Source organism: Bufo gargarizans, chromosome 2, assembly GCF_014858855.1.
Source record: "Bufo gargarizans isolate SCDJY-AF-19 chromosome 2, ASM1485885v1, whole genome shotgun sequence".
In the NCBI taxonomy this organism is placed as follows: Eukaryota; Metazoa; Chordata; class Amphibia; order Anura; family Bufonidae; genus Bufo; species Bufo gargarizans.
Genome location: NC_058081.1, coordinates 226432166 through 226453955, shown reverse-complemented (window position 1 = coordinate 226453955; position 21790 = coordinate 226432166). Strand labels below are relative to the sequence as shown.

The 21790-nt window shown below is 41.2% G+C and overlaps 1 protein-coding gene across 21 annotated transcripts in view; it reads right to left on the bottom strand.

Moving 5' to 3' along the window:
• CELF2 (CUGBP Elav-like family member 2) overlaps nt 1-21790 on the bottom strand; it is a 449189-nt gene that overhangs the window by 314086 nt on the left and 113313 nt on the right. Inside the window, exon 1 of one of the 21 annotated variants that reach the window (XM_044280065.1) lies at nt 21282-21509. The exons of the other annotated variants lie outside the window; for them this stretch is intronic. The gene's annotated coding sequence lies outside the window, so the exon portion shown is untranslated. Of the gene's footprint in view, nt 1-21281; nt 21510-21790 lie in introns of those variants that run through there. 21 annotated transcript variants of the gene reach the window in all.

Sequence of the window (21790 nt, the reverse complement as noted above, 5' to 3'; positions counted from 1 at the left end):
TATAAATATTTGTTCACCAACCTACACACAGATCATGAGGGTTAACAAGGGTATGACGCATAATGGCTCATATTACTATCTTACTGTATATGTGTTTCCAGCTGCATTTCTAAATATTGGATTCAGAAGTGCATTGCTTTCCCATTAAAAATGTAAACCCGCTCCCCCGTACTACACAGTGTTTCTGCCATGCCCCCTACTAATACTAGAAATAACTTTGACAGCTTTAATTCATTGCATCTGCTTCCTTATCATTTGCTGTGTATGTTTTATCCTATGGTTATTGAATCGTCTATTTGTGTCACAAAGTGTAGCCTAAGCCTACAATGTAGAGAATAATCTGACAACTTTCGTCTATGTAGCTAGATGTGCACAATATTGGCCACCTAAACAGGAAAAAAGAAGTGGCTGACAGCTTGTAGAATGCATACAAACAGAATAAATAGATTAAGCAAGTCTGCAATACATATACCTGTGCAGTTAGTGCAGCGGAGTTAAGTTTCGAGCTCTATGATCCTCTCTATTCAGGACCCTCATCTATTAGCCAGAAGAGAGAGTGGCTACAAGCATGCCTTTTTCTCTGGTGGACCAGACATGTTTGTGCATTGCATGCACAGTCCATTGATTTTAACGGGAGCTGTATAATACTTAATTTCCCATGTGGTTCTAATGCAAGCATATTAAACGCTTGCTGGAGTGCTCACCCACAGATTACAGCTGATTGCAAGGGTCTAATATTTTAGGGAACATTCAACACAAAAATAATTATCAAGCAAAGCAGCAACACTCAACAAATAATAACTGTAAATAGTCACATGTCTAAAATGACCATTAATCTGAAACTTAAAGGGTCACTAATTTAAAAAAAAACTTTTGATATGTCATAGAGATATACTAAAAGTTTAAATCAGTGGGGGTCTGAGTTCTGAGACCACCACTGATCTCTAGAACGAGGGGAGAGAAGTGCACATAGCATGTTCTCTCTTCGCTACATGAGATGGGCACCATAGAACTCTATGGTAAATCATTTCCTCTGGTGGGCCCAAGGGACTTAGTCCGACACTGCACTGCATCCGGTCCCATCGAAAACTGCAAATTTGGACTGATACACTGTAATGTGTATGGGGCCTTTAGACTACAAACAGATATAGCAGATAATGGATACAGATACAGATACAGCAGAGCTGAATGTATCATTTCGAACAAGTCATGTTGATAGCTACATATAACTGAAGACTAAATCTACTGCAAAGAATCAAAGGACCCGCTCTGCTCTGCTACATCTGCAGCTTAGGCAGCCCGGCCTTATCATACATGTAAATGACTATAAAACTAATTATGTGACCCTCACTTCCTCATTATTCTTTCAAGCTGACTATAGTGGTGAGACCATGAAATAAAAGATGTTTTAATTCATGTTATTTTTAGAAAAGGCAAACGAGTGCCATGGTAACTAAGAAGATGAGTGGAGATAACATAATATATTCTATGTAATAATCACAGTACCTTGAACACTGTGAATAATTTTTGTAGTCATCATGATCATCTCAATTAAAGTTACATATTATTCATTGTAATAAAGGGGGAACAATCATAAAACAAGGACAACACTTTGAGCCAAGAACAATACACACTAAGAATGGAATATTTCTTTCTTTGCATAATCATTATAGATTTAAAGGGATTGTTTCTGCCATTAGCTGCTTTTCACACGAAAGCATATTTTCATCATTTACACTTCCCATTCCTTCTTGATTATTATTATTTTTTGTTTAATTTACCTCATTTGCAGTTCCCTGTGGGAGCAGCTATAGGTGCCACAGCAGTCGCAATTGCAGTGGTGCACTGTCAATTACCGTATTTTTCGCTTTATAAGACGCAGTGCTGGAAGTGCTCAGTAGTATGCAGGAGGTGCAGGGAGCGGTGAGTGAAGCTCTGTACTCACTCCTCCTCCCTGGTCTTCTCTAGGCCTGCGCTGCACTGCCCTGACTGCGTACAGCATTAGGATGTATTGACCGCACTGTGATCTTACGTTGTACATAGGTCACAGTATTGCTCGGGCCCAGACAAACCAGGGAGCGTGACTGCAGGAGAGACCGGCAGGGCAGGAGATGTAAGTTAATTTATTTATTTTGGGTCTGATTTGAGGTCTGACATGAAAGTCTAACATGGAGGTCTAAAGGGGCTCAGATCTGAGATCAGACATGGGGTGTCTAACATTGGGGTGTAATGAGGGTCTCATCTGAGTTTTGATATGGAGGTCTAATTTGAGGCTCTTATATGGGGGTCTGATCTGAGGTGTGATATGGGGTCTGAATTGAGGTCTGATATGGGGGTTCTGGTTTGAGGTCTGATATAGGGTCTGACCTGAGATGTAATATGAGGGTCTGGTACTGGAGCACATTATAAGAGGGCATTTTTGAACTGGCACATATTATGAGGTGGTATTTTTTGTACTGGCACAATCCTAAGTTTTTTTTGTACTGCTACACATTATAAAAGGGTACTTTTTGTACTGGTACACATTATACAGTGTTTTTTTTGTACTGGTACACATTATACAGTCGGTTTTTTTGTACTGGTACACATTATACAGTGGTTTTTTGTACTGGTACATATTATACAGTTTTTTTTGTACTGGTACACATTATAAGAAGGTATTTTTGTACTGCTGCACATTATAAGGGGGTACTTTTTCTACTGGCACACATTAAGATGAAGTATTTTTCGTACTGGCACATGTTACAAAGGAGTATTTTTTTGTACTGGCACACATTATAAGGGGGTATTTTTTGTATTGTTGCAAATTATTAGGGGGTATTTTTGTACTGGTGCACATTATAATGGGGTATTTTTGTACTGGCACATTTTATAAAGGAGTATTTTTCTACTGGCACACATTATAAGGTGTTTTGTACTGGCGCACATTAGAAGACATTTTTCTACTGGCACACTGGTTCTAGCTTTGTTAGAAACAGTTTGCCATGTACTATATGATGTCTGATGTTCATTTTTTACATTAATCATGAGATAATCCGTTTAACAATTTCTACAGAAAGTCGTTACGTGGAAAGTTATCTGTTTCAGAGATGTCTCTTACCTTAATTCCTAGTGAGAAGGACAGACATTTGGCAGCACTGATTGCAAGTTAAAATTCCACAACATGTTTCTGCGCTAAATAAATGTTCTAAATACTGGTCTTCCTACATTTATTCATGGTCAGGAAGAAAAATGAATCTTCCAGACGCTCCTTCTTCTACAATGTCTTCACATGGAGTATGCCCCAGCTGTCTTCAGCCACACAGTAAATGACTTGCTGAAACAAACTGAATGTGTGCCTGAATGAAAGCTGATGCTGGAAATGGCATTGTGTTAAGATGGGTATTGACTGACACATTTTATAGATGAGTGGCTCTAGCTGTGAATACCAGCCTGTACAAAGAGAAATGCCTCAGATAATGGCACAAGGTCTAAACACCCTCTAGGTGGCACTTTTTGGCCCAAGAAGCAAATTGAACTTTAAACAAGAATAGGTATATTTTGACCTTCTTACATTTTCAAGGTCAATGGGTACATACGGTGTCAGAGCCATGAATATCAATCATAGTCCCTGCAGTTAGTGTGGATTGCTTCTACATACTAGGCTTTATAATATGTGACATAAATGACACCCTATTGGCATTTAGGAATTAATTTGGCCATAGAAAATTAGGATAAATAATGACAATACAAGAGTTCTAGTTCATGATGCATGGCAAACATTACAGCACATTATTAAGAAACTCACTCCCTTGTAGCTTCCTGTAAAGAGGTACCATAGGACACCATAACTAAAACGTACTGTCACAAACGTGTTCACAATCTGCAATGACATACTCAGATGCCTCTGTATGTTTTCCTACTCCATGGGTGTACTCTATGTGGCCAGATACAGAAGTACTCCTATCAGTTGTCTTTCAAAAGGTTGTCCAACTTCAATTCTAATTTTAGTTAGGCCCTGGACAGTGCTGTAACTAACATAAGAAAGACACTAAACTGCTCCCTGATGCTTCACTCCAGTACCAAGGGTCTAGTCCAGCTCCTTCTAGTCCCAACCATTAGGGACGGATTATAATTAGGGAAATATGGGCTACTGAACTGGCCCCGGGGGCCAGGCAAAGGAAGTAATTGCGCTATTATTATCTGTATCATTTCTTTAGCGTTGTGCTGCGTTTGTGCCAGCCGCTCCTGCCATGAATGCTACTGTTGCAGGCTTACATACTAGGATAATGATAGTATACAGTAGTTCATCTTTGAAGGTGCTCATATCAGACTCAGTTTCTATCCTCAGCTCATTTCCACAGTCATTGGCGTACACAGACAAGAGCAGGCCAATAGAACAGCTTGTTTTAATCTATTGTTTTACGCTCCACCTCCCTCTTTGGACCACCCTCCGGCAATATAGTTCAACATTCTGTTTGCCCCATCCAACCACTGCAGGTCCTACAGGCTCAGGCTGACAGGGTCCACACTAGAAATGGCCTTGCGGTTCGTCCGGCGAACTTTGCTCGTTCGCGGTTCGCCGACCAGGCGAACATATGGCGATGTCCGCTGGTGGCATATTCTTTTGCATTGCGCTGAACTTTGACCCATGACACATCCAACAGGTGGGACAGGACAGCCAATTTAGACGTTTCAGAACATGAACATACCCCCACCCTATAATTGAACCCAATCTGGCAGCCATTTTACATTCTGTGTTTTGCCAGTGTAGGGAGAGGTTGCTGTGTCGAGCAGGGACAGGCTGTTGGGGACACCAAACGCTAGCTAATAGGGCCGCAAAAGTCCTTTCAAGGACTGGTATAGGTGTGCTATCGATAGCTGTGACTTACTGAGGGGTGTGATATACTTATAATATACTTTTTTAACATAGAAAATATATTATAGTGCATTTGTATTGTGCAGCAGTTGTGTGCGGTTCTGCTGCGAAACCAAAGCTATAAAAAAACTGATTGAGGGGTGTGATATACCTATAACATTCTTTCTAACATAGAACGTATATATAGTGAATTTGTATTGTGCAGCAGTTGTGTGCGGTTCTGCTGCGATACCACAGCTATAAAGAGGGACAAGCGCTATATCCAGTGACCGTCTAATGTACCTCCAGCCACATAATCACTTGTTCTTTTCTGTCAGGTGAATGCCTAACTTTTGGGGCCTGTACTCCACTGGCCTACAGTAAAATTGTTATCCAGTGACCGTCTAATGTACCTCCAGCCACACAATCGCTTGTTCTTTTCTGTCAGGTGAATGCCTAATTTTTGGGGCCTGTACTCCACTGGCCTACAGTAAAATTGTTATCCAGTGACCGTCTAATGTACCTCCAGCCACACAATCGCTTGTTCTTTTCTGTCAGGTTAATTCCTAAGTTTTGGGGCCTGTACTCCTGTGACCTAAAATAAAAACGTCTAGGCTCCAGCAGGGCACATTTTTGAGAGTTTCCTTTTAAGACGCATAAAAATAGCCCCTGAGTAACATACATATTTTTTGTGGAAATTTTTGCCAATGATCCCCCTCTGGTATGTCACTGTCCATGTTGTGCGACGATTTGTGCACTTCTAGTAAGTATTTGGCTGAAAATATGACCTGAAAGTTTTTCGGGTTCGCCTGTTATTAAAATAAATGGGGCCTGCTGCGATAGCGAGGTTTGCGAACCTTTGATCGTGAACACGCATTTGCGAAACGTCCCGGCCGATGTTCGTCCATCACTAGTCCACACCAGTGCCATTCCCAGTCAGACAGTCTGGCCATACAGCTACAGCCCCAGTGCCTTATTTTCATCACAGGAACCAGTTAGATAGCATGCAGGAGTATATATACCCTTTCATTGTAATAAGCCCCTCTTGGCGGAGCAATCAATTACAATAAGCCTGCTTTTGTCTAAGGATGCTGACAGCCTCATATTCCCTACTGTGGGGCTGTTTCCCTCTCTTCCCTACAAAGGACTTGCCTGTAAATATGCCAGGAGGAGCTGTGTATCTCTCATAGATATCACAGGAGGCACATCCTAGAGAAGAAAGGACTGTTCACATGTGTACAGCAGCCTCTGGCCTAAGTCATGACTGAGGTCAAATGTGTGAGATGTTTACATCTCCTTCTGGCCTATCCTATGTAGGGAGAAGAAAAAAATAGCCCCACCCTATATACATATATATATATATATATATATATATATATATATAGCTGTGTCTGACATTTAGAAATAAATAGTAAGGCTATGTAATGTGCATTAACAGTGTGGCTCCCCCTCTCTGTCTTAGTATATGCAGTGATGGTCAATGAAACACTTGCTACCGATCCACTTGGAGTTATGGTCCAGTCATACGTACACTGGAGATATATGTCGAGAGCATTTTCTGATGCATACCACATCACCAACAGAAGACCCAGGTATACCACGGTATAAGCATTTATTGACAGTTAGGCCCTATGTAAAATAAAGCTTATATCTGTACAGTGACATATGTTGCTTTCTAAACAGCCTGGGGCCCATGGTACCCTTCTTCCACCCCTGCCTAGCATGTAAACACCCAGATGGGGTCACATATACTGCTCCAACTAATCTCTGGCCTCAACAGTGACATGCCCCAAGAGACACATCATTGCTGGATCAGATGCTGTTTTGGGACACCTTACAGCTGAGGCCACTGATTGGCTGCGTGGGTGCACATGACCCTGTCGTTAGGTTTACACATTAGGGACCGAAGATAACTGGACAGAACCCTCAGCACTGGAAGGAAGAGTCAGGTGGTGCAGGTGTATATTAGGTACAGTACCGTCTAGGGCCTACATATAATTGCTGTTGAAGCAGGACAACCCCGTTGAGATATGCTTACAGAGCTTAAACTACTACTGTCTGTGTTGCCCATACCAACCAGTCAGATTCCATCTTACACTTTTCAGTGCTCCTTTAGAAAATGAAAGACGGAATCTGATTGGTTGCTATGGGCAACTAAGCTAATTCTACTTTACACCAGTTTTAATAAATCTCTCCCAATCGGGCCTCATTTGTCAAAACCGTCTACAAGAAAAACTTGCCCAAAGCAACCACTTAGAGCCCAGCTTCTATTTCTCAAACTGCTCTGGTAAAATGAAAGCTGTGCTGTGATTGGTTGTTATTGGCAACAAAGTAAGTTCCATAATTCTGCCTCAAACTGCTTTCCCCATAGATCAGGTATTCAGGTTTGCCAGTGGTAAAACGGTCAACGCTGGCTAAGTAAACATTTCTCAAATAACGAGATTGGCTGTTTTTACCTCTCCTACAGAAGTAGAAAACATAAATGTTACAGTACTTGAGTTTTCAAGGCCAGACGTCCAACAAACCACTAGAGAACCCTTGATTACAATCAATATCTACCCGCTTAGAGTTCAGATTTAGGAGTAAACATATTTCTTAATGCAATTATGTGGCCGCACATGTTCAAGCTTATGATTTCTTTTGCTTAGCAAATCTGAAGTGATTCACTGTTTTGTGAGGCATTATTTTCTTGTATTCTAAAGAGTTCATTTTATGCAGCCGTATATTCCTTGTATACAGAGGGAGACATAGATAACAGTAGATATCATTAGTTGTGCGGCTTCAATGATCAGAAGTAAAAGAGGGTAAAGTCTCTCTCAGCTTTGCTGAGATATGGGACATTTACTCAATGCTCTCTTTACTTTCCATTAATTTCCACCTTAGAATAGCTACCAGTAGGTAAGGAACATCAGACGCCAAGATTAATGGCACTGTAAAGCGTGCATAATAAAATAAGCAAATGGGATCCCCTATAAATACATTCACCTAGGAGACAGCATCTTCAGAGGAGCTAAAAGGCTCAGCACAGGCAGAACACCATGTTGTTTGTGAACGGAAGCCTTTTGCCCTTAGACATATATTGTCAAGTAATACGCTATACATCCATAGAGAGCTATGGAGCACTGCGTAAACATATCATCCCTATGGCCTACTATGTGGACTATATGCTAAGTCACTTGAGACATATTCATTTGACACCACATATACCTGTTACAGAGGATCAGTCACCAGTGACCTCACTATCCAGCCGTTTACATAGACACATAGCTGTGGTTCACCTGATTAAACGCTGTTTTTCTTTTGTTGATCCCAAGCTCCATTGCTGGGGAAAGATTCCCATTAGGGTCCATTCAGACGTCCGTAACAGATACCGGCCCTAAGATAGAAATGCCTATTCTTGTCCGCGACTGTGTACAAGAATAGGACACGCTCTATCTTTTTTTTGCGGGGCCACGGAACGGATCTACGCCTGTGTGCTGTCCGCATCTTATGCGGCCCCATTAAAATGAATGGGCCCACACCCGTTCCACAAAATTGCTTAACGGATGCAGAGCCAGAAATACGGACATGGAAGTGGACCATTAAAAAGGTTCTTCGCCCAAATGTATTATTTGTAAAACTCTAATAATCACATTGGAATAGAAGGCAAGACAGGCAGTTACTTTTCTCTGCTTTCCCTTTGAACCCTCAAAACTGCTGATAGCACCTTATGGGTGACAGGGACAGCAGTGTAGGCATACTATGAGTAACAGTCATGCATGAGATATCAAAGTTTTCATCCCCCTTTCCTGGTGATGCAAGTGTCCACGAGGCAGTCCTTTCATGTTCAATGCTCTGGGCTATATCTAACCCTTCCCCTCTCTTCTGAGTGACAGCCATCCATTCAGGAGACTGAAAATACTGTCTCAAGGCACTTGCACACATGCAACCTGCGGACAGACTCCATATAATACTGATCAATCAATGTTTAGGTTTAAATGGGTTGTACGGTATGCACTGGTGACATGTCACTAATGACCTGCTATGGTCCTCCCATAGTGTACATTCATTTGCCCCAGAGGGTTTGGACATTTCCATGTAATGGAAGCTCATTAGTATCCATATTATCTTACAATTAGAATTATCCTGTAAGACTTAAAGGGGTTCTGCAGTTTGTTTATCCCCCGGATAGATCATCAGCATCTGATCAGCGGGGGTCTGATCCCCGCTGATCAGCGGTTTGAGAAGGCAGCTGCGCTCCAGGAGTGCCGCGGCCTTCTCACTGTTTACCGCAGGCCCAGTGACGTCACGACTAGTATCACTGTTCTGGGCGGGGCTAAGCTCTGTTCACTTCAGGATAGATCATCAGTTTAAACAAAGTGCAGAACCCCTTTAAGTATTTTGATCTACAAATACCAGTAAAATGGTTAACTTGCTGTTTAGGGACATCTGTTACACAGCACAGGCTAGAGGCAGGGTGATGAGGTAGAATATGATGGATTCGTTTTGCCATTGACAGTAGAGGATTATAATGGCTTTCAGTGCAGGAAATGCAATAATGCAAATGTGGAAGGCAAGAATGTTAACTCTTTGCATGCCGACACACAATGATCCCCTGGTGGAGCATCTAAACACAGATGTAGCTTCCAAATACTTTGTTGGCAGTGACAGTTAAGATCAATATTGGAGACCAAATGCCAGCCGTAAAAGGGCAATGTCCGTCACTATTCCTCTGACTAACTGCGCTTATCACAGGTTCTCATGCTTCACTGAGTGAAAATACTGCCATTGATCTTACTGTCACCGCTCACATTCCTTTTACATCAAACAAAATTTTTTCACCATCGAGTTTCAAAGCGTCCAATTTTTTTCCCTTTTCAAATAATCACCATCTTGTAACTCTCACATGAATGGATTTACAAAGCCACTGTTTTACCACAAAAGGTCTGCAGCTTCATACGACACGCAGCCTTTAGCTGAGGCATAGGTAAAATTATATCAAAGCCTTGTTGTACACCGTAGTCGGATGCAATCAATGACAATAACCAACTTTAAGAATGGACCTTAACATACAATGTCCTATTTTAAATGACAAAGGGATATCTTGTTCCAGACATTAAAAACGGATGCACTTTTTGACATCTCTGGTGCCAAACCATCAAGCATGGCCAAGATTAGTCTCAACAGGAGATTCCCATACAATCCTTTGGTAATAAAAGGCTAACAGGGCAAACGTGTTTTATTTTTCATTTAAAGGTAAATTCATCATCTTACCAAACAAGCACCAATTCCATTCATATGTTAGATTTGTTGAACCACTTCGAAACCACCAATCTGGTAGCTGTTGTGGCGACCAGGTGATCACCGTGGTTTCCAAGATTTGTCTGGTCATGCATTTTCCTTCAGAAGAAATATACTGTAGCATTACATGGTAGGCATCTAGATAAATGTTGGTCCAAGTTATATAAGGATGGTATTACATGGTAGACATTTAGATAAATGGCTGTTCAAGTTTTGTCTGTGAAGGTTCTCATTTATCCAGGTCATGGTATATATCTGTAAAGAATAAATCAAGGCAACTGGACGTACTGTAGATTTCTTGAAAACGTTTTACTCGTTTTTATTTATTCCTAGAGAATTTTTGTACAGTCACTCAGAATTGAGAAAGCTTGTTGGAAGAACGAGTGAAACGTTTTCAAGAAATCTACATTACGTCCAGTTGCCTTGATTTATTCTTTACAGATATACTGTCCAAGTTTTGGTAATCTCCGACATAAAATCACAGCAAAGAGCAAAACCAGTATAGATAATCTCTTTTCACTTATTAAAGACTTCTACAAGAGAGCTGTCTTGGCGATCAAGTGATCATTGTGGTTTCCAACTACTTTCCCATCTGCACTTTTCCTTACCACTATTGGGATCCGACATAGGGTCTCATCAGCGGAGGAAAGCGCTTCAATTTTGCGCCCATTCATTGTCAATGGGGACAAAACTGAACTGAAGGGAACATTGCCTCAAAATGCATTCCTTTCCGTTTCATTGCATTCCCATGAAGCACACACAAGTACTGCAAGCAGCGTTTTTAAGTGCGACCTGGGATGCGGAGCAAGACAGATCCATCATGACTCACAATGTAAGGGCTTGTTCACACAAACGTGTGAATCCTGTGCCCGTGCTGTGGACTGAAAATTGCGGTCCACAGTGCACGGGCACCTTCCACAGGGCAGGCGCATGGGGATCGCAGACCCATTCAATTGAATGGGTCCACGATCCCTCCGTTCCGCAAAAAGATAGAGCAGGTTCTATCTTTTTGCGGCGCGAAAGCACAGAACGGAACCCCAGAAAGCACTCCGTAGTGATTCCGTAGTGCTCCGTTCCGTGCTTCCGTTCTGCACCGTTCCGCATCTCCGGATTTGCAGACCCATTAAAATAAATGGGTCCACATCTGTGATGCGGAATGACAATGAAACAGTGCCCGTGTATTGCGGATCCGCAAATGCAGTCCGCAATACGGGAAGGGGACACCAACGGTCGTGTGAACAAGCCCTAAGTCCACGGAGATGGATCCGTTTTCTCTGACACAAAAGGAAACGGATCTGTCCCCCATTTGTTTTAGAGACAAATCCGTTATGGCTATGTTAGAGATAATACGACCAGATCTGTTCATAACGGATGCAGGCGGCTGTATTATCATGACGGAAACGTTTTTGCTGATCCATCCAGCAAAAACGCAGATGTGAAAGTAGCCTTAGGTATTTTTTTTATATATTTCATTTTGGAAAATAATAAAAAAAAAGGTATGTATTATTTCATTGCCTCCAATACATAGATACACTCAGTGGAAAGACAGCATTACATCGCCTGAATTATCTGGGCGCCTGTCACTGTTTCGGAAGGGTAAAATCATGGGGAACAATACTTGCACTATGGGGAATTCTTACCATTGAGATACTGAATGCATCCCTGTCTCTTAGCAACACGAAATGCACGGCTAACGCAGCAAAGAATGCTATTCCTTTATATGCTGTGATATGAAAATGGTTTGTAGCACATACATGTTTGACCTGTGTATAGCTCCCAGTTGCGTTAGAGGAACATAATGCACTCAGTATTTCAATGTTTATTTTCCAAACCGTTCAATTTTGACTATTAAAAAATGATTGACTGTAAATATATTAATCCATTGTTACATTCATTATTACTTTTCCTGCAAGATTTATCCATCAAACAAAAGATCCCTTTCATCCTTGTATGGCAGATTTCAACAATGGATTGCTCCCTTTGTTTATTAAACGCACTTGAAATTGCAGAGCGAGGAGCCAGATCTCTCCCCCAGGAAACGATTCCTTTCAAGGAGGACTCAGCAATGATGAGATTTTTTTTTTTTTTCTTAACAATTATCCAAATTGTTGAGGCTAGTGAGCATCATTATATCTGTATGGGAAGTAGTAAAAGTGTAATAGTAAACTAGATTGGATCCCTGAAGGATTGTACTCAGCAAAATTATTCCAGGCAAGGGAAAACTTAGGCTGCATGGGTATGTAAAGCGGAATAGACTCTATTTCCTCTCTGTGACTCTGAAAAGAGAGTGGAAGAGGAACATTAGCTAATGCAGCTCTGTACACATTGCTCCCTTGATAGCACCTTGATTTGTTATTGCCCAGACAGACTTTCCCTGGTTAGCTAAAGGTCCATTCATTTCCAGTGCCGGTGAAGCAGGAGATCTGTGCTCAGTATAAAGCGATTTTTGGCTCGTGCAATCTTTGACAGCCGACAACAGATCTCGTAAAGGAGTGTCCAACATTTTATTGTATTGACCGCTAATGCTAGGATTACTCCTAGACATTTTGGTGTAAAGTAGAACTGGCTTAGTTGACAATCAGATTCCACCTTTCATTTTCCAATGGAGCTGTGAAAGATGAAAGGTGGAATCTGATTGGTTGCTATGGGCAACTAAGCCAGTTCTACTTTACACCAGTTTGATAAATCTTCCTCTGGCTACAAAAAGTTGTGTTATCGCTGTCCATAGGAATGTACTGAAGATCTTTTCAAAATCATTCCAGTTAAGTAAGTTGCTGGTTATTTCTTTTTTAAATAGATCTGCTGGGATTTTTGAGAAGTTTTACAAAGAAGATGCTACCTTTTTTACCCAAAGGGGAACATGAAAAATGTAAATAATGGAGACCACTTTTTTGACCACTCTATAGAAAAAAAGTCTCACTACAAAAAGGTGTTGCCCCAGTCGAAGTCTACTTTCACATCTGTGTTTTCCTCTACAGTTGTGAGATCCGGCAGAGGACCTCAAAACCACAGGAAAACACATCTGTTTGAATAATACAACCGGCTGCATCGGTTCAGAATGGATCCGGTTGTATTATATCGGTCTTTCGTGTCCGAAAAAAAGAGTCCAGCACCATTGACTTACAAGGTTTTTTATGTCATGTTCAGTTTCCCGTGCCTCACACAAAAATGTTGCTTGGTTTCCCATGCCTCACACAAAAACGTTGCTTGCAGTGGAACGCATTATGGTGCACTCCGTTACCTTCAGTTCAGTTTTTTCCCTATTGACAATGAATGGGGACAAAACTGAAAGTGTAACTGCCATTTCACTACCAAAAATGAAATTCCTAACATATGTGATGCTGAAGGGAAGATATTCATGAAGCTTTATATTTCAGTTAATTGTGCCTTTTTTATGTCTGTATTCAGCCCTTAGCAACCCTATTTCTCTGTGCCTCTATTTCAGCATCTTCCTAAGATGGCCTATGCTGTACTTCCTGTGATGATGTTTGCCATGTCCTGGAGGCCATCCTCTATTTCCCTCACTTCCCATAACACATTACTCTCCTTACATAAACTAGCAGGACCAATCAGAATGCAGATAACTTCCCCCATTACCCCAGAGCAGTGTGTATCCTCTCACATACAGCTAACCGGAGACAGACAAGACCAATCAGAATGCAGAAAACTTCCCCACTACCCCAAAGCAGTGTGTATCATCTCACATACAGCTAACCAGAAACAGACAAGACCAATCAGAATGCAGATAACCTCCCTCACTACTCCAGGGCAGTGTGTATCCTCTCACATACAGCTAACCAGAGACAAGTCCTGCAATTACATGAAATCAAGAAGCATTTGTTTCAGCCTCTTAATAGTCACATTAAAAGGTTTTTAGGAACCATTTTGGGGTATATATAGTGTATTAAATAATTTTATTTTTAGGGAGAAAGATAAAAAACTGAAATTTTTACATTATTTTATGGAATTTTTTTATGGTGTTCACTGTGTGGTAAAAATAACAATTTTATTATGTGGGTCACTACAATGATGACAATCTTTTTTTTTACCATCTTTTTCTCCTCCTGTCAGCTCTGTAGCTGCTCCCTCTTTCTCCTCCACACTGATAGGGAGGGGGCTGCTTTAACTGCTCATATCTCTGGTTTGGTAATTGCTAGAGATATATTTGCATTGTTTGAAAGCTGACATTCAGAGAATACCAGAATGACAGCAATATGTTCAGTACAGGGGAAGATATCTCTGATAGAAATCGGGATGCAGTGAATGCAGTGAAAGTGAAAGTAAAAGCAGGTTTTACCCATGATTATTCCCAACCCGATTTCTCGACAGTGATATCTCTTCTGTTGCTTGGACTTTAGCTGTCATTCTGGTATGAAAGTCTGGAATGTCAGCTCTTAAAGAAGACCAGTTGCATATTTCTAGCCGCTACCATTCAGGAGATAGCAGCATCTAAAACAGCCCTCCCCCATCCACTTCTGCCCGAGTCCAGGCACTCAGAGCTGAGCTCCTTCTCCCAGTGCTCTCCCGGTCTCATGTTTATATCAGAGAGGAGACGGCCTGCACATGACAACACTGTGGAAATAGGCCTGCTCAATGTCAACGTGACACACATTTCTGGGTGTTATTGTGAGGTGAAACTGAAAAATATTAAATTACAAAGCACAAAAGCATTTATACAACAGGGTGTACTATAACAGGGTATATAAAACGGCAGTTACACTTCTGATCTTCTGCCGGATCTCAAAACCAGAAAGGAAAACGCAGTTGTGAAAGTAGCCTAAAACTGACTTGCAACATTAAATTAAAAATAAAAATTAAGCAACTTTATCACATGAGGGAATATATCATAATCTGGATGAATGCCTGTAAGTCAGAGCCATTAAAGTACATATGGCCAGCATATATACTGGAAATATGTTATCAATAACCCAGCAGTGTTTTCCCTTCTTTCTGCGTAAAGTTCATTTGGCTCACATTGTTCTAATGTACATAAGAATTTTTTCACCATTTTTAGCTAATACATATGGAAGACAAATGTTAAACATTTGGACGACAATCATAAAAATCCCTAATGTTTTCTAAGTAGTGTTGATCGAGCACCAAAGTCAATGGGAGAATCCGAGCATTAAACCAGGCACCCCCTGCTCTGAAGAGGGGAGGGTGTCTGGTTCAAATGAAAAGGTCAAAAATTGATGGAAACCCCACTAAAATGGTTCGGGAACAGCAATGGGAGGGGGGGGGTTGGATGCATCTTGGACTTCCAGGTCGCTGCTGTAAACAATGTTGTCCGAGTAGTACGCCACTTTTACAGACTGGCAATAATACGCACCAAACCGAATATAAAATCAATTTTAGAGGAAAAATTGTTAGGAAACATTCTTTCCAGTATATTTACTTGTATATAAAGTGCAAGTGCTGCCAAAAATTACAAGCAAGAGGCACTCCGATACAAACTGTATATCACATAAAAGAGAGCCTCATTCACATTGTGGTACAATTGTTCAGGTAGTGGGACTCCTAAACTCATAAATCCTATGCATTAAGTGAAAGGGCTGCCAAAAATTACAAGGAACCGGCACTACAATACACCCTTTATTACATATAAAGGAGGGCATCATACACACCCTTGAAAAATTATGATTGATGGCCTGCTTGTGACCCTCAAAAACATTAGGAGCAAGGGCCTGCTGGTGACCCTCTAAAACATTAGGGGCGAGGGCCTTCTGCTGATCCTACCATCTAAAACATTAGGGGTGAGGGTCTGCTGCTGAGCTGACCATCTAAAACATTAGGGCGAGGGCCTGCTGTTGATCTGACCATGGAAAAAATGATGGGTGAGGGCCTGCTGCTGAGCTGACCATCTAAAACATTAAGAGTGAGGATCTTCTGCTGAGCTGACTCTCTAAAACATTAGGGGCGAGTGCCTGCTGCTGATCTGACCATCTAAAACATTAGGGGCGAGGGCCTGCTGCTGAGCTGACTGATTTAAAACATTAGGGGCGAGGGCCTGCTGTTGATCTGACCATGGAAAAAATGATGGGCGAGGGCCTGCTGCTGAGCTGACCATCTAAAACATTATGGTTGAGGGCCTGCTGCTGAGCTGACCCTCTAAAACATTAGGAGCGAGGGCAGCCAAATAAGCATGTTGATATGATAGAGGAGGAGGGCGAGAAAAGGAAGGATTGAACAATATACCTTTTTTTGTGGTGGAAGGGGTGAATGGGAATACAGTGTATTCAATACACCTATAAAAGCCACATTTAAAGTGCCTTTATGTTTAGCCGCTTTCCTCTGGTGGAGTAGAGAAGTCAGTGGCAATTCAGGCCTTGTTCATTTTGATAAGAGTCAACCTGTCGGCATTTTCAGTTGCCAGGCGGATGCACTTATCAGTCATTATGCCCCCAGCAGCACTAAATACTCACTCTGACAAAACACTGGCGGCAGGGCAGGCCAGCACCTGCAAGGCGTAGGGCGCAAGTTTGTGCCACGTGTCCAGCTTGAACACCCAATAGTTGTAAGGCACAGGGGGATCATTGAGGACGCTGACACAGTCTGCTACATACTCCTTCACCATCTTCCAAAACTTTTCTCTCCTTGTGATACTAGGCCGCGCATCAGGGTGAGGTTGCTGGTGGGGTGTCATGAAACTGGCCCAGGCTTTGGAGAGTGTTGCCTTGCCTCTGTTGGAACTGCTGTGTGTTCCTCTCGTCTCCCCTCCTTGGTTGCCCAAGAAACTATGTACTCTGCTGCCAGCGTTGTCAGCTGGAAATTTTTGGAGCAATTTTTCCACAAGGACCTTCTGGTATTGCACCATTTTGCTAGTCCTCTCCACCACAGGAATGAGAGATGAGATGTTCTCTGCAGGGGTCGAGAAGGGTGAACCAGTAATTGGTGTTGGCCAAAATGCGTACAGTTATAGACTGTGGACTACAAAAGCAGTTATGGACCACAGACTAATAGGAGCCAGTTACAGACTGTAGACTTCAGAAGACAGTTATAGACTTCAGGCTATAAGAGCAAGTTAAAAATGATATACTATAAGAGCCAGATATATACCATAGACTATATGAACTAGTTGTAGATTCTAGACAGTAACAGCCATAAAGCCAGCTGGAGCGAGTTCAATACTGGTTATGTATTGGCATGGATAATAGTACCTATCATACAAAGTCAGGCTTTGGTAGCAAATTCTAGACATATCACTTATCTGGCTTAAGGGATATATCCAGCCCTGATACATTTAGTCTGTTATTTCCTCTTTTTGTTACTAATAAAATGTTTTCTTTTTCAGCAAGTGACAGGAACTGTAGTAGTATCTAGTAATAGATCAATTTACTGTACAGCAAATATTGTGAAAGTAACAGAAATCAGGAAAACAAGAAGTAGGTAGTAAGGCATCATTCAGCAACTTCTCATATTTAATAAAAACCCTATTATTTAGTTTTGTACACTCCTCCCTCTTTAGGATATCCTCTTTTAGTGGTAGTCTGCCTATGTATCCATATTCCACGCACATGGAGTTGGACTGCTGGTCGGAGTAGAACACCTAATTGTCATACACAACTTTTCAGGGCAATCTGAGCACACTCTGCCCTCGATTTGTTAGATTCAAGAACTTCACTCATCTCTAGTTATAAGCATTTATTGTTCAGATAAAATTGTCGCACCTTATAGTTTCCGATAAAAACAGAAGAAAAAGAGAATACTAGCTTATGATTCAGGGTAAAGGCAAGTCAATATCTATCAAGGACAAGTCGTAGAAGCATTCTTCAGAAAACTGCCAGCGTAACACAGGCCCGTGCTGAGCCCTCTATACCCCTTTCAGTAACAGATCACCTAAATGCCATTACCCTTCACAATAGTCAAAAATCCCACAAGTTAATTACAAATCTATCTGTTTAATAAATCATTTTTTTCGGACTTAAGCTGGTTATGCTTGTTTTTTACCCATGACAGTGCCTGTCAAAGTTGTCAGATTGATACTGGCATGCAGTGGGCTGAGATAAGCAGCTGCTCTAAACCCCTCCGGCTAGCTGGAGATAGGGAAACTTGCAAGTGGTTCTGAGGAGGAAGGGAAATGTGGACTTCTCGTTTTTAACAAGATTACAATCTTTCTGCTTTTTAAGTGTGGCCAGCAATACTACCAATTTCACAGCAGCCTGTTTACATTGTTTGAGATACATAGTAATCATACATAGTACATCTGTCCTGTATTGATACATTAGACAGCAGATGGGGTCAACTTTAGTGTGTTTTCTGATGCACTTCCATACACCATAACTATTAATGCCTTTGCCTGCACTGAAAAAGCAAAGCGTGATAAAAATGTAACTATAATAATTGGGAAGCCCGATGAACCATATAGGCTGCAAAATGTCGCCTCATCCATATTAAGGATTTGTAAGACGTTCCTCAAAATATGTCTTCTTCAGGGAGTATGTAGCTGCTTGACTTTGACATCCAAGTCACATAGCTCCCTCATACTGAAGAGTGCTGACACCAGAGTCTTAGGGATTTTGTAAGGCACATTCTTCAAACGCTCAGCCACACAGCTACTTAGGTTAGGTCATTTACTGCTACTTGCATGTTAATGCAACCATTCTGTTCTTCCACTGACTTTAAATTCATTCATTTTATTTCTTTTGGGCCAATGCTTCCTGTTACTGTCTTCAACTTGATATAGTAGAAATGCGAAAGTTGAAGCAGTTTCACTAAGTTTGAAACAGGATATGCACCACAGCATAAAGGTGAAAATAAATATTCAGCTTCATTTGACCTTATTCCTATTTGTAAAACATCAAAAAGTGTGGGAAGACTTGAAAAAATAAAATTTGCTTTCATAGCTATCATTTATCAAAACTGTCTAAACAAAAATGCCCATAGAAACCAATCAGAGCTCAGCTTTTATTTCTTTAACTGATGTGCCAAATTGAAAGCTGCGCCAAATACAGTCACATTCCTGTGTGGTCTCAAATTCCCTGACCGCTAGATAACAGGTGCACTCTATTCTGGGACTTCAATTAGTGCTGAGTGAATGAAGTTATCAAAAATTTGATTCGGCTAATTCGTCGAATTACACAAAGAAATTCGCTTTGTGACGAATTACTTCATCATGAAGCGCATTTCCTAGTATGTAGTGGGCACAATGACAGGGAACCGCGATGGCGCCGCCCCATGATTGAACCCCTCAGATGCCGTGTTCATCGCTGATCGCGGCATCTGAGATTAACATTGAGGGCTTTCACAGGCTAATCTGGTAAAAAAATAAAAAAAATACTCACATCCATCTGTCACGGCAATCTTGTTTGAAGATACCGCATGTGAGATTTTAAGAGTTATCTTCAATTGAGATGGCAGTGGCGGCATCTTCACGCCCAAATTAATGAGGTGAGTATGTTTTTTTTTGGGCATTTCACAGAAAATGTATTCATTACGAAGCGCGTGGAAATTTGAATAGAAGTTAATTAGTTTGACTTCGATTTGCTCATCACTCACCCCAATGATTGAGTATTATTGATGGGAAATTATTGAATTTGGCTGAATTCAGAGGACTATCCTTTGAAAGCAATGGACTCAGTGGGCGAGAGTTATCAAAACTGATGTAAAGGAAAACTGGCTTAGTTGCCCATAGCAACCAATCAGATTCCATCTTTCATTTTCCAAAGAAAATGAAAGGTAAAATCTGATTGGTGTCTATGGGGAGCTAAGTCAGTTTCCTTTACCCAGCTTTGATAAATCTTCCTCAGTGAGTCCTTCTCACTAAGTACCCTTTGAGGAATTGTCTGCCCCCTATTCAACAGGTATGTTCAGATTTAGTGTCTCTACCCTCTAAAGGAACAATTTTTAGCAAATGAGGCAATGGAAAAATGGCCCAAGGGTTATTGAAAAGGGTTTAGGCAGAAACCATTCTGTCCTGTGTGTGTGGGGGGGGGGGCAGGGGGGTGAAGGGGGGGCAGTTTGATCTTTGCTATGGGGCCCTTACTTCTCTATAAATGCCACTGATTGTAGCCCACTCCCCCCGACAAGAACTGAACGGAGGTCTGACGTGTGCTGTGGATGCCATAGATAGCTGAGCACAGCTTATGGCTATATACAGATTATCCATTTCATTAAGATGTTGTTTTGTTTATTACGTCACCCTTAAATAAAGGGTTGTAAATGTGCTAGCATACATGACTGGATTTATCGATGCATTTCCAGCCTCCTTTCAGCAGTTACATCAAGTGGCCCCTGGCATCAAGTGGGTCCCACAGTCTGCCGTTTGGATAGTAAGCAGTTTCTCTAGTCATTGATGTCAGTCTCACAGAACTGGACCGACTAAGTGAGACTAACTTCGTGTCCACACAGCAGATGATATGGGATCCAAGGAACTTTGTCAAATGTCATATGATCGAACCGGCCAAAGCAGCAGAGGCTGCAAATACGTTCATGACTCAATGTGCAGTTTTAAAGCCCCTTCAATAATATCCAGGAAACCGATCCAGTATCCATCCGGTGAGATGGAGAAAACATCGGGGGCAAACTGAAGCTAGAACTGATCCCATTGTTTTCTATGAGATTGTTCACATTCACCCAGTACATCAGTCGCAATGCTAGATGTAAAACAGCACAGTGTTACGTTTTTGTGTCCGGCACTATCAGTCTATAGACGTTGGATCTTTGCACTACATACACATGCTTCATTTGTGTTCGGCTCCACAAAAAAAACCTGGCCAGACACAATAATGTATGTGCACCCATCGTTAAAGAAAAAATGGTGTATTCCAGCTCACCTACCGTACAAATGAGGGGACAATTAATACAATAAAGATATAAAGTCCAATTTCATTATTGAATATTATTAATAAAATATATGCAGTATTAAAATAGCTTAGAGCATGGTTATCTATCGAGTATCTATCTCTCTATCTACATATCCGTCATATACTACTATACTATACTAATATGTAAGAATGGAGAGTGGTTCAATGTAAGGAAAACAACCAACAATCAATGATGCCACTGCTTACGTGTTGTTCTACATGTCATACAGTATATCTATAGAAGACAGTAAGTCTACCAAGTAAGAATTACCTATATGTACCATTAATAGTCCTGTTCATTGATTCAGAAAACCAGAATGGGTATTTGTAAGAAACAGAGAAGCGAGTAAAACATAACGTACCTTTCCAACTGTCTCCAATGTTAAATTTGGAACAGGTTCTGCCCTATAGCACGCAGCTTCCTTTCTGTACAAGTTTCTCCTTTAAAGATAGAAACACTTTCAAGGCTTTCTAATACGATTTGTCAGTTTCGGCCCAATTAGTTGGATTTCCAACCACAGCCACTGTGTCTACTAATTAGAAAAAATGGCATTGCTCTCTGCAAAGTGCAGGACTGTAGGAAGACTCTAAATAGCCCGGCAGTGAGAAATGATGAAATGAGCAGATCCGGTTGAATGAAATGAGATGTGGTTTTGAAATCGTCTTGCACAACGGATGTCCTTTGTTAAACTTTATATATTTTTTTCTTCTTGGTTACTGTTATCTTCTCCAGCCTGTAGCTCATTCGAGCAGATACCTTTTAACCCCTGTCATATTGAATGCATATCTTTAGTTCTAAAACTTTACTGCAAAAAGGCACATTTTTATAATTTCCTTAAGGGTCTTTTATTTTTTTGTCGCTGCGGTATTT